The sequence below is a fragment of the Myotis nattereri genome, assembly GCF_964212035.1.
Source record: "Myotis nattereri genome assembly, chromosome: 4".
Lineage (NCBI taxonomy): Eukaryota > Metazoa > Chordata > Mammalia > Chiroptera > Vespertilionidae > Myotis > Myotis nattereri.
In genome coordinates this window covers 112,874,906-112,888,830 of record NC_138079.1, presented here as the reverse complement: position 1 = coordinate 112,888,830, position 13,925 = coordinate 112,874,906, and the positions used below count along the sequence as shown (strand labels likewise).

The following is a 13,925-nucleotide window of genomic DNA, read 5'->3' as shown; positions in this document are numbered from 1 at the left end:
GGCACATCCGCAGTAGGAGATGTGCAGGAGGCTACTGATTGGTGTTTCTCTCTCTCAATGTTTCTAACTCTCTATCTCTCACCCGTCCTCTTTGCAAAAGACCAATAAAATATATTTTGAAAAATAAAACATTAAATGGCCTTTTTTCAAAAATGCCAATTAACTGAGTGGGAGTTATGAATGGTAACACTATTCTACTAATTTCACAGCTGTTTGAACATGAATTCTCAGTGATTGTACACTGCCCTATAGATATTAAGGCCCTATTTATATGTATTCCAAGTGTTTTATACACATTCATACTATTTCCTGGTCTATAATAGTGAGTTTAAAGTTATATTAACCACACTATTCAAATATCGACAACTAATTGAGCCAGAATTAAGAATGTAAAACACTATCTCGCCCATTTCACAACCGTTTGAAGGCAAAATCATAATGTTTTAACATGACCTTAAAGCTATAAAGGCTCTCTTGACATTTATGCTAGGTTTTTCAATCACTTTTCTAATCATTTCCCTCACCTATCCTTCTGAATTCTGTTGGAAACACTTCTGTACACTTTCTTGGTTTTTAAAAACAGGAATTTTTGAAATTTGTAAAACACATTCTTCCCAAAACACTAACTCATTCAGTTGGAATTACGAATGTAGACACTCCCATGTTGGAATGCTAATTCTCATTGATTGAATAATGCCCTGCACATATGAAGGCTCGAATTACATGTATCCCCAATTTTTCATACATACTCCTTACTATTTCACTGGTGTATCATAGTGTATTTCAAGTTATTTTCACCACATTCTTCCAAAAACGCCAACACATTGAGCCAGAATTAGGTATGTAAAACACCATTGCACAACCATTTGAAGGCAACATCCTAATGTTTTAACACTACCTTACAGATATCAAGGCTCTATTTACATTTATGCTCGGTTTTTCCATCACTATTCTGATCATGTCCCTAATCTCCCTTTGTGAATTCTGTTGGAAACACTTCTTTAATATTTTCGTGGTTTTAAACACAGGAAGTTTTAAATTTTTAAAACACGTTCTCCCCAAAACGCTAACTCATTAACGTGGAATTACGAATGTAAACACTCTCCACCTCATTTCAAAGATTTGGAACGCTAATTCTCATTGATTGAATACTTCCCTGCACAGATGAAGGTTCTATTTCCATGTATTCCAAGTGGTTCATACACATTTGTTACTAATTCACTGGTCTATCCTTGTGAATTCTAATTGATTTAAAAACTTTAGGGCAGTTCTCTGAGCTTATAATCACAAATTTTAAAAGATTAAACCACCTTTTTCAAAAAATGCCAATTCACTGAGCGGAAATTATGGATGTTAACACTGCTGTACTCATTTCACAGTTCTTTGAACCTGAATTCTCAGTGATTTTACACTTTTGTACAGATATTAAGGCTCTATTTATATGTATACCAAGTGGTTCATACACATTCATACTATTTCACTGGTCAATTATAGTGAACTTAACGTTATTTTACCCACATTCTTCTAAAAATGCCAAATCATTGAGCTGGAATTATGTATGTAAAACACTATCCTACCCATTGCACCAACGTTTGAAGGCAAAATCCTAATGTTTTCACAGTACCTTACAGATATTAATGCTCTATTGACATGTGCGCTAGGTTTTTCAGTCACGTTTTTAATCAATTCCCTTATCTATCCTTGTGAATTCTGTTGGAAACAATTCTTTACAGTTTTCTTGGTTTTAAAATGAGGAATTGTTGATAATTGTAAAACACATTCTTCCCAAAACACTAACTCATTCAGGTGGAATTACGCATGTAAATACTCTCCAACCCATTTCAAAGCTGTTGGAATGCTAATTCACATTGATTTAATACTGCCTTGCACTTAAAAAGGCTCTATTTATATGTAATCCAAGTGGTTCATTCACATTCATTGCTAATTCACTGTCTATCCCTGTGGATTCTAATCACTTTAACAACTGTCATGCTGTTCCCTGAGTGTATAATCATAAATTTTAAAAGATTAAACCACCTTTTTTAAAAAATGCCAATTAACTGAGTGGGGATTATGAATGTTAACACTATTCTACTCATTTCACAGCGGTTTGAACATGATTTCTCTGTGATTTTACACTTTCCTACAGATATTAAGGCTCTATTTATATGTATACCAAGTTGTTTATACACATTCATACTATTTCACTGGTTTATTATAGTGAATTTCGTTATTTTCACCACACTCTTCCAAAAACATCAACTCATTGAGCAGGAATTCGGAATGTAAAACGCTATCCTACCTATTGCACAACCCTTTGATGGCAATCTTAATGTTTTAACACTTCCTTACCGATATTAAGGCTCTATTGACATTTATGCTACGTTTTTCAATCACTTTTCTAATCATTTTTCTCATCTTTTCTTGTGAATTCTGTTGGAAATACTTCTATACAGTTTTCTTGGTTTTAAAAAGAGGAATTTTTGAAATTTGTAGAACACATACTACCCGAAACGCTAACTCATTCAGGTGGAATTACCAATGTAAACACTCTCCAACCCATTTCAAAGCTGTTGGAACGCTATTTCTCATTGATTTAATACTGCCCTGCACATATGAAGGCTCTATTTTCATGTATTCCAAGTGGTTCATTAACATTTGCTACTAATTCACTGTTCTATCATTGTGAATTCTAATCTATTTAAAGACTTTTGGGCAGTTCTCTGTGCTTATAATCATAAATTTTAAAAGTTAAACTACCTTTATTTAAAAATGCCAATTAACTGAGTGGGAATTACGAATATTAACACTATTCTACTCATTACACAGCTGTTTGAACGTGAATTCTCATTGATTTTACACTTTCTGACAGATATTAAGGCTCTATTTATATGTATACCAAGTTGTTTATACACATTCATACTATTTCACTGGTTTATTATAGTGAATTTCAAGTTATTTTCACCACACTCTTTGAAAAACACCAACTCATTGAGCAGGAATTAGTTATGTAAAACACTGTATTTCCCATTGAACAACATTTTGAAGGCAAAATCCTAATGTTTTAACATGACCTTACACAAGTGAAAGCTCTATTGACATGTATGCTAGGGTTTTCAATCACTTTTCTAATCATTTGCCTCACCTATCCTTCTGAATTCTGTTGGAAACACTTCTGTACACTTTTCTTGATTTTAAAAACAGGAATTTTTAAAATTTGTAAAACACATTCTTCCCAAAACGTTAACTCATTCCGGTGGAATTACAAATGTAAACACTCTCCAACCCATTTCAAAGCTATTGGAATGCTAATTCTCATTGACTGAATAATGCCCTGCACATATGAAGGCTCGAATTACATGTATCCCCAATTTTTCATACACACTCCTTACTATTTCACTGGTGTATCATAGTGTATTTCAAGTTATTTTCACCGCATTCTTCAAAAAAAACTCCAACACATTGAGCCAGAATTAGGTAGGTAAAACACTATCCTACCCATTGCACAACCATTTGAGGGCAAAATCCTAATGTTTTAACACTTCCTTACAGATATCAAGGCTCTAATTACATTTATGCTAGGTTTTTCCATCAATTTCCTAATGATGTGTCTCATCTACCTTTGTGAATTCTGTTGGAAACACTTCTTTAATATTTTCGTAGTGACGAAACCAGTTTGGCTCATTGGATAGAGCGTCGGTCTGTGGACTGAAAGGTCCCAGGTTCGAATCGGGTCAAGGGCATGTACCTGGGTTGCAAGCACATCCCCAGTAGGAGATGTGCAGGAGGCAGCTGATCGATGTTTCTCTCTCATCGATGTTTCTAACTCTCTATCTCTCTCCCTTCCTCTCTGTAAAAAATCAATAAAGTATATTTTTTTAAAAAAATATTTTCGTGGTTTTAAACACAGGAAATTTAAAATTTTTAAAACACGTTCTTCCCAAAATGCTAACTCATTCACGTGGAATTACAAACGTAAACACTCTCCAACTCATTTCAAAGATTTGGAATGCTAATTCTCATTGATTTAATACTGCACATATGAAGGCTCTATTTATATGTATTCCAAGTGGTTCATACAAATTCGTTACTAATTCACTGGTCTATACTTGTGAATTCTAATTGATTTAAAAACTTTAGGGCAGTTCTCTGAGCTTATAATCACAAATTTTAAAAGATTAAACCACCTTTTTCAAAAAATGCCAATTCACTGAGCGGGAATTATAGATGTTAACACTACTGTACTCATTTCACAGTTCTTTGAACCTGAATTCTCAGTGATTTTATACTTTCCTACAGATATTAAGGCTCTATTTATATGTATACCAAGTGGTTCATACACATTCATACCATTTCACTGGCCAATTATAGTGAACTTAACATTATTTTACCCACATTCTTCTAAAAATGCCAAATCATTGAGCTGGAATTATGTATGTAAAACACTATCCTACCCATTGCACCACCGTTTGAAGGGATAATCCTAATGTTTTCACAGTACCTTACAGATATTAAGGCTCTATTGACATGTATGCTAGGTTTTTCAGTCACTTTTTTAATCAATTCCCTTATCTATCCTTGTGAATTCTGTTGGAAACAATTCTTTACAGTTTTCTTGGTTTTAAAAAGAGGAATTTTTGAAAATTTTAAAACACATACTTCCCAAAATTCTAACTTATTCATGTGGAATTACGAATGTAAACACTCTGCATCCCATTTCAAAGCAGTTGGAACACTAATTCTCATTGATTTAATACTGCCGTGCACATATGAAGGCTCTATTTACATGTACTACAAGTGGTTCATACACATTCCTTAGTAATTCACTGGTCTATCATTATGAATTCTAATCTATTTAAAGATTTTGGGCAGTTCTCTTAGCTTATAATCATAAATTTTAATAGGTTAAACCACCTGCCAAAACCGGTTTGACCAGCCATGGGCAAACTATGGCCTGCGGGCCGGGTCTGGCCCATTTGAAATGAATAACACTAAAAAAAAAAATAAATAAAATAAAAATAAAAAAAAAAAGACCGTACCCTTTTATGTAATGATGTTTACTTGGAATTTATATTAGTTCACACAAACACTCCATCCATGCTTTTGTTCCAGCCCTCCGGTCCAGTTTAAGAACCCATTGTGGCCCTCGAGTCAAAAAGTTTACCCACTCCTGGGTTTGACTGAGTGGATAGAACGTTGGCCTGTGGACTGATACCTTCCTGGTTCGATTCCGGTTACAGGCATGTACCTTGGTTGCGGGAACATCCCGAGTAGGAGATGTGCTGGAGGCTGCTGATTGATGTTTCTCTCTCATCGATGTTTCTAACTCTCTATCTCTCACCCTTCCTCTCTGCAAAAGATCAATAAAATATATTTAAATAATAAAACTTTAAACCGCCTTTTTTAAAAAATGCCAATTAACTGAGTGGGAATTATGAATGATAACACTCTTCTACTCATTTCACAGCTGCTTGAACATGAATTCTCAGGTATTGTACACTGCCCTTCAGATATTCAGGCTCTGTTTGTATGTATTCCAAGTGGTTCATACACATTCATACTATTTCACTGGTCTATTATAGTGAATTTCAAGTTATTTTCACCACCTTCTTCCAAAAACACCAACTCATTGAGCCAGAATTATGTATATAAAACACCATCCTATCCATTGCACCACTGTTTGAAGGCAAAATCCTAATTTTTTAACACGACCTGTCAGATATTAAGGGTCTATTTACATTCATGCTAGGTTTTTTAACCACTTTTCTAATCATTACCCTTATCTATCCTTATGAATTCTGTTGGAAACACTTCTTTACAGTTTTCTTGGTTTTAAAAACAGGAATTTTTGAAATTTGTAAAACACATTATTCCCAAAAGCTAACTCCTTCAGGTGGAATTACAATGTAAACACTCTCCAACCCATTTCAAAGCTGTTGGAATGCTTATTCTCATTGATTTAACATTTCCCTGCACATATGAAGGCTCTTTTTACATGTATTCCAAATGGTTCATACACATTCCTTACTATTTCACTGGTGTACCATAGTGTATTTGAAGTTATTTTCACCACATTCTTCCAAAACTGTCAACTCATTGAGCCAGAATTAGGAATGTAAAATACTATCCCTGCCATTGCACAACCATTTGAAGGCAAAATTCTAATGTTTTAACAGTACTTTACAGATATCAAAGCTCTATTTACATTTATGCTAGGTTTTAAAATCACTTTTCTTATCATTTCCCTCATCTATCTTTGTGAAATCTGTTGGAAACACTTCTTTAATGTTTGCTTGGTTTTAAAAACCAGAAATTTTAAATTTTTAGAACACATTCTTCCCAAAACGCTAAGTCATTCAGGTGGAATTATGAATTTAAACACTCTCCAACCCATTTCAAATATGTTGGAACGCTAATTCTCACTGATTTAATATTGCCCTGCATCTATTAAGGCTCTATTTACATGTATTCCAAGTGGTTCATACACCTTCCTTACTATTTCACTGGTCTATCATTGTGAATTCTAATTGTTTTTAACGACTTTTGGAGAGTTCTCTGAGCTCTATAATCATAAATTCTAAAAGATTATACCACCTTTTTTCAAAAATGCCAATTAATTGAGTGGGAATTATGAATGTTAACACTATTCTACTCATTTCACAGCTGTTTATATGTGAATTCTCAGTGATTTTACACTCCTTACAGATATTATGTCTTGATTTATATGTATTTCAAGTGGTTCATGCACATTCCTTACTATTTCACTGGTCTATCATAGTGAATTTCAACTTAGTTAACCACATTCTTTTAATGCTAAAGGGAGCAATTCAACAAGAGGCTATAACTCTGGTAAACTTATATGTACCCAATACAGGAGCACCCAAATACTTAAAACAAGTTTTGGAATATATCAAAGGAGAGATTGATAGGAATGCAGTCATAGTAGGGGACTTTAATACCCCACTAACACTACAGGATACATACTCTAAACAAAAAATCAGCAAAGAAACAGCAATCTTAAATGACTCACTAGATCAGATGGACTTAATTGACATCTTTAGAACATTTCATCCCAAAACTACAAAATATACATTCTTCTCAAGTGCACAACAGGAAATTTTCAAAGGTAGACCACATATTAGGACACAGGCAAAGTCTCTTCAAATTCAAGAAAATAGAAATCATAACAAGCATCTTCTCAGATCACAGTGGCATATAACTAGAAATCAACTACAATAAAAACAATGAAAAAAATCAAACACTTGGAGGTTAAATAGCATGCTATTAAACAATGATTGGGTTACCAAAAAGATCAAAGAAGAAATAAAAAGCATCCTGGAAACAAATGACAATGAAAACACAACAATTCAAAATCTATGGTACACAATCAAAGCAGTACTGAGAGGGAAGTTCATAGCTCTACAGGCCTACCTCAAAAAAAAAATCATAATAAATTATCTAACTTTGCAACTTAAAGAATTAGAAAGAGAGCAACAGGAAAAGCCCACAGTAACCAGAGGGAAGGAGAGAATAAAGATCAGAGCAGAAATAAATGACACAAACACCAAAAAAACAAACAAACAAACAAAAAACAATACAAAAGATCCATGAAACCAAGAGCTGGTTCTTTGAAAGGATAAATAAGATTGATAAACCTCTAGCCAGGCTCACCAAGAAATAAAAAGAGAGGACACAAATAAACAAAAATCTGACCACACAGATATACAAAGGATTGTGAAAAAATACTATGAACAACTCTACTCCAACAAACAGGACAACCTCGATGAAATGGACACATTCCTAGAAAAATACAAGCTTCCAAAACTCAATAAGGAAGAATAAAAAAACCTGAATAGGCCCATAACTACTGATGATATTAAAACAGTAATCAAAAAGCTTCCAGCAAACAAAAGCCCTGGACCAGATGGCTTCACAGGAAAGTTTTACCGAACATTCAGAGAAGAACTAAAACCAATCCTCCTCAGACTATTCCAAAAAATTCAAGAGGAAGGCACACCTCCAAGCTCTTTCTATGAAGCCAGCATTATCCTAATCCCAAACCCAAATAAAGACACCACAAAGAAAGAGAATTACAGGCCAATATCCCTAATGAATATAAATGCTAAAATCCTCAACAAAATTCTAGCAAATTGGATCTAGAATTACATTAGAAAGATCATATACCATGACCAAGTGGGATTTATTCCAGGGATGCAAGGCTGATACAATATCCACAAATCAGTAAACGTGATAGTTAATTTGTTTATAAATTGAGAGACCAAAAAATCACATGATCATATCAATTGATGCAAAAAAGGCATTTGACAAAGTCCAACACCCTTTTCTGATAAAAATGCTCAGCAAAGTGGGAGTAGAAGGATCATACCTCAACATAATAAAGGCCATATATGACAAACCTACAGCCAACATCATACTCAATGGGCAAAAACTAAAACCATTTCCTCTAAGAACAGGAACAAGACAGGGATGCCCACTTTCACCACTCCTGTTCAACATAGTACCGGAAGTGCTAGCCACAGCGATCAGACAAGAAGAAGAAGTAAATAGCATCCAAATTGGAAAACCAGAAGTAAAATTGTCATTATTTGCAGATGGCATGATACTGTACATAGAAAATCCTAAAGACTCCATCAAAAAATGATTAGACTTAATAAATGAATTTGGCAATGTAGTAGGATACAAAATTAATGCCAGGAAATCTATGGCATTTTTGTACACATTTAGTTTTATTGTAACAAAGCAACCTATAAACTTTTTAAAAATATATTTTATTGATTTTTTACAGAGAGAAAGGGAGGATAGAGAGTTAGACATGTCGATGAGAAAGAAACATTAATCAGCTGCCTCCTGCACACCTCCTACTGGGGATGTGCCCACAACCAAGGTATATGCCCTTGACGGGAATTGAACCTGGAAGCTTTCAGTCCACAGACCGATGCTCTTTCCACTGAGCCAAACCAGTTAGGGCCAACTTTTAATGTTTAAAATTGAGCATTATCTTTCCCTTCCAGTGAAACAAAAAGAAAATTTAAAAATAAACAGGAACAAAATTACAATAGAGAAATGTCAATTCTGAATAAGATCCTACAGGTTCTGCTTATTCTCCCATCGAGTGGCAGGGTTCAAGTAATCATTAGAAGAGAATTCTATTTATAAAGTGTCATCTTAGACTGCAATGATGCCTGTTTAAGATCCCAATTAAACATGCCAAAGTAGAAGCCATGTTTTCAAAATGCCCACTTAACCCACCCAAACATCTCAAATCCCCCTTTGCTGAACCACCCCCCCCTTTTTAAAGTTTTTTTCTCTTTTTTTAAACAAGTAGACAGATACGTGTTGGTAAATGCTAACTGTCCATATTTACAGAGACACAGTGTAATCTCTGAGTCCAATATACAGAGAAAGGAGGAAAAAAAGCTAGAATTCTATGCAATACTACACAGGGGCCTAGCAACCTCCAGCTCCCAGCAGAGCTAAGGGAGCGAAGGTTTTCCCTTTTTCCCACAGAGCACGGTGGTGTTGATTCCATGAAGGTTTTTTTGAGACAGGAAGGGATAAAAATGAATTTAGAACAGAAAGGGGCAAAGATTCTTTTCCCACTGTATTCTGCTCAAGGTATACCCTCCCCCCAAAGAAGGTGAGAACCATGGTGTAACGATGGTCTAAAGGAGAGGAAAGAGACCTCAAAAACAGGGCGACTGAGCACAAGGGGCGGGGGAAGAAAAAGAATAAATAGACTGCAACTTGCTCCCAGGGACTGGAAAAAAATTTAAAAAGGTTGAGACCCATCAGTGTTCATTAAACATCTTCTCCTTCATCTTCCTCTCCTTCTTCCCCCTCATCATCATCATCATCTTCTTCTTCCCCTTCCCCTTCTTCATCATCTATGACAGGAACCAAGTAGTACTGTGGTGGATTTGGCCAAATGTCATCTTTGATGACTTCTCCGAACTCATCTGCACCTGCATCAGAATGGTCAGTAACCAGGTAAAGAAGCTTTCTGGTTCCTCATGCTGTCTCTTCCTGCTGGCGTTATTCTGTGTTTGACTTGAGTGTTTCGTCAGATCCTTTCCAGATTTCCATTTGATTTCAGTGAACTTTGAAGATGGATCACCACTCTCATTCAGATGAAACTCTTTGGAGCAAACTTTATTTTCAAAGTAAGGATTTTCATCAAAATAAAAATCTATTCTGTAACCTGATTTAATATCTTCAAATTCTGTCACTTCAACTCTTGTCAAATAATGCAGCACCTCTTCATCCTCTTCCCCAAGCAGTGCAGACACTTGTGGATAGTTGACGAATGTTGTTACCCCAAAATGTGGGATTTTGGCAATCAATTCTGACCTCTTCTTAAAAAAATGGTTGTCAGAGTTGTTATATTTCTGTTCTACTTTCAAAATCTCCTCACTGGCTTATTCATTAAGTCTGTCTATTTCATTTTATACTTCATCAATATGTTCAATCGCGTCTTGCTGTTCTTTTTCTCCCTTTGACACATCCTAAGGGTCGGCTTCTTCTCTGGCTTGGGGGCTGGAGGCAGTTTCGGTTTCTTCATTTGAAGTGGGAGCGAGGGACTGACGTTTGGGGGCTATGCTGTGAGGAAAGTCCGAGGATCTGAACGCTGGGAAGTCGCCGGGCTTGAAGTCACGCTGAGCATTATTCTATGGCATTTCTATACATCAATAGTGAACTTACAGAAAGAGAGATTTAAAAAACAATCCCATTTACTATTGCACACACAAAAATTAAGATAACTAGGAATAAACTTAACTATGGAGGTAAAAGACCTCTACTCATAAAACTACAGAATGTTGAAAAAAGAGATAGAGAGATAAAGGAAGATATAAACAGATGGGAGAACATACCATGTTCATGGATTGGTAGAATCAACATCATTAAAATGTCCATACTACCCAAAGTAATCTATAGATTCAATGCACTCCCCATTAAAATACCAACAGTATATTTCAAAGACCTAGAACAAACTCTCCAAAAATTCATCTGGAATAAAAAAAGATCCCAAATAGCTGTGGCAATTCTGAGAAAGAAGAATAAAGTAGGAGAGATCTCAATACCAGATATCAAGCTGTATTACAAAGCCACTGTTCTCAAAACTGCCTGGTACTGGCACAAGAACAGACATAGCAATTAATGGAATAGAATAGAGAACCCAGAAATTGACCCAAACCACTACGCTGCATATTTGACAAAAGAGGCAAGAGCAAACAATGAAGTCAAGAAAATCTCTTCAGCCATAGCCGATTTGGCTCAGTGGATAGAGCGTCAGCCTGCGGACTGAAGGGTCTCGGGTTCGATTCCGGTCAGGGGCGTGTACCTTGGTTGCGGGCACATCCCTGGTGGGAGGTGTGCAGGAGGCAGCTGATCAGTGTTTCTCTATCATCGATGTTTCTGACTCTCTATCTCTCTCCCATTCCTCTCTGTAAAAAATCAATAAAATATATTTAATAAAATGAAAGTCTCTTCAATAAATGGTTTGGGAAAATTAGACAGATACTTAAAAAAAATGAAACTAGACCACCAACTTACACCATACACAAAAATAAACTGAAAATGGATAAAGGACTTAAATGGGAGATGGGAAACTATAAAAATCTTAGAAGAACCCATAGGCAGCAAAATTTCAGACATGTGCCAAAGCAATATCTTCACCGATACAACTCCTAGGGGAATGGAAACTAAAGAGAAAATAAACAAATGGGACTACATCGAAATAAAAAGCTTCTGCACAGCAAAAGAAACCATCAAGAAAACAACAAGAAAGCCCACTGCATGGAAGAACATATTCGCCAATGTTATCTCCGAAAAGCGTTTAATCTCCAACATTTACAGGGAACTCATACAACTTAACAAAAGGAAGATAAACAACCCAATCAAAAAATGGGCACAGGACCTACATAGATACTTTTTGAAAGAGAACATAAGGAAGGCAAGAGACATATGAAAACATGCTCAAAGTCACTATTATCTGAGAGATGCAAATCAAAACAACAATGAGGTACCATCTCACACCTGTCAGACTGGCTATCATCAACAAATCAACAAATGACAAGTGCTGGAGAGCATGCGGAGAAAAAGGAACCCTCGTGCATTGCTGGTGGGAATGCAGACTGGTGCAGCCACTGTAAAGAACAGTATGGAGTTTTCTCAAAAAACTAAATATGGAACTCCCATTTTACCCAGTAATCCTACTTCTAGGAATATATCCCAAAAAACTAGAAACACTAATCAGAAAGGATGTATGCACCCCTATGTTCATAGTAGCACAATTTACAATAGCTAAGAATTGGAAACAGCCTAAATGCCCATCAGCAGATGAGTGGATTAAAAAACTGTGGTACATCTACACAATGGTACATCTACACTGCTGTAAAAAGGAACTCCTACCATTCGCAACAGCATGGATGGTCCTGAAGAGCATTATGCTAAGCGAAATAAATCAGTTAGAGAAAGATAAATATCACATGATCTAACTCATTTGTGGAATATAATGAACAACATAAACTGATGAATAAAAATAGATCCAGAGACTTAAAAGCATCGAACAGACCATCCACCCTCAGAGGGAAAGCAGGGGAGGGTGCGAGGATGGGGTAAGAGATCAACCAAAGAACTTGTATGTACGCATATAAGCATAACCAATGAACACAGACAGCAGGGAGTGAGGGCATGTGCTTGGGGGTGGGAGCAGCCGGGGAGAGTTTAATGGGGGGAAAAGAAGACATATGTAATACTTTAAACAATAAAGAATTTTAAAAAATTAGAGAAACTCCTGGTAAAGTTCTCTTCCTACACCAGTTTTTTTTCCAACTAAATCTTTTAGAAAGGAATGGGAGACAATTGTAGGGTCTTTCTCATTTTTATTTCTTAATGATGAGCTTAAAATCAGTATGCCCCATGCAAAATTTTGGTACTCTTCCTTCCCACCTTTTAAACTTTATTTATTTATTTCCCCTGGATACACATGAATTTAGTTTTTGGGTTTTGTCATTAATTGCTAAGGAATTTTAAGATAAAAATGCAAAGTCATTAACATCACGAGATACAAGGGCACTTTGGATTCCAAAATATCTTTATAGTGGGGGAGTAAGAGAAGCCTCACGTGTCACTTGCTTATTTTTTAAACTATTACTCTTTCAACTCTAATCTTTGAATAATATATTTTTTCTACAATATAAAATGACTTTTTAAATAAAATCAGCACAGTAACATTATCTATTTTACAATAAATCTGAAAGAAAAATTTGGAAAAGAATATTTTTACACCAAATGGAATAACTTGTTTTTTAACTTGAAATTTTTTTGGTTAATTGCCTAAACGCCTAAATCAGTGAATAAGAATTCTCAGCATCCAATCCATGAATATAGAATACAATATAATTTATTCTACTTTTTACTTCAAAGCCACAGAGATGACATCCATATAATTATAAAGCCTACTTACATTTTCAAGTTCTCAATCCAAACATATAGATTAGAACAGGTGACTTTATTCCTGGCAACATTCATGAAAGGGCCAGATTCCTCATAAAAAGACAAAATAAGTTTGATTGGGAGCCGGCCATTGCCCTACTCACCCATCAGCAAAATTATGGAATTCAAGAGGCAATCTTTTTTCCTTTTTAAAATAGCAAAGGAACAAAAGAAGATTGGCTGACTGTGGAGTGGGCCCACATTACAGTGCATAGCTCATCAGGATCAAGGCCGGCACCTCTGAGCAGTTATGTCATCTGCACTACAGCTTTTACCCCGGAAGGTATTTGAAAATACTTTACGCTCAAAATATATAGTATCCATTCCTTGTCCGTGAGGTCCCAAGTATAAATCTAAAGTGATAATGGGCTTCTTCAGTCCGAAGGCAGGACTTCGTTGCAGTAGAGTGT

The 13,925-nt window shown here is 35.6% G+C and overlaps 1 pseudogene across 1 annotated transcript; it reads right to left on the bottom strand.

The window, feature by feature from the left end:
- Window positions 1-9,819: 9,819 nt before the first annotated feature.
- On the bottom strand, window positions 9,820-11,280 carry LOC308518610 (protein SET-like; annotated as a pseudogene). Its single transcript has 2 exons — window positions 11,252-11,280; window positions 9,820-10,617 (listed from the first exon to the last, which is right to left on the bottom strand). The product of its transcript is annotated as a protein SET-like (transcript).
- Between the last annotated feature and the right edge of the window lie 2,645 nt (window positions 11,281-13,925).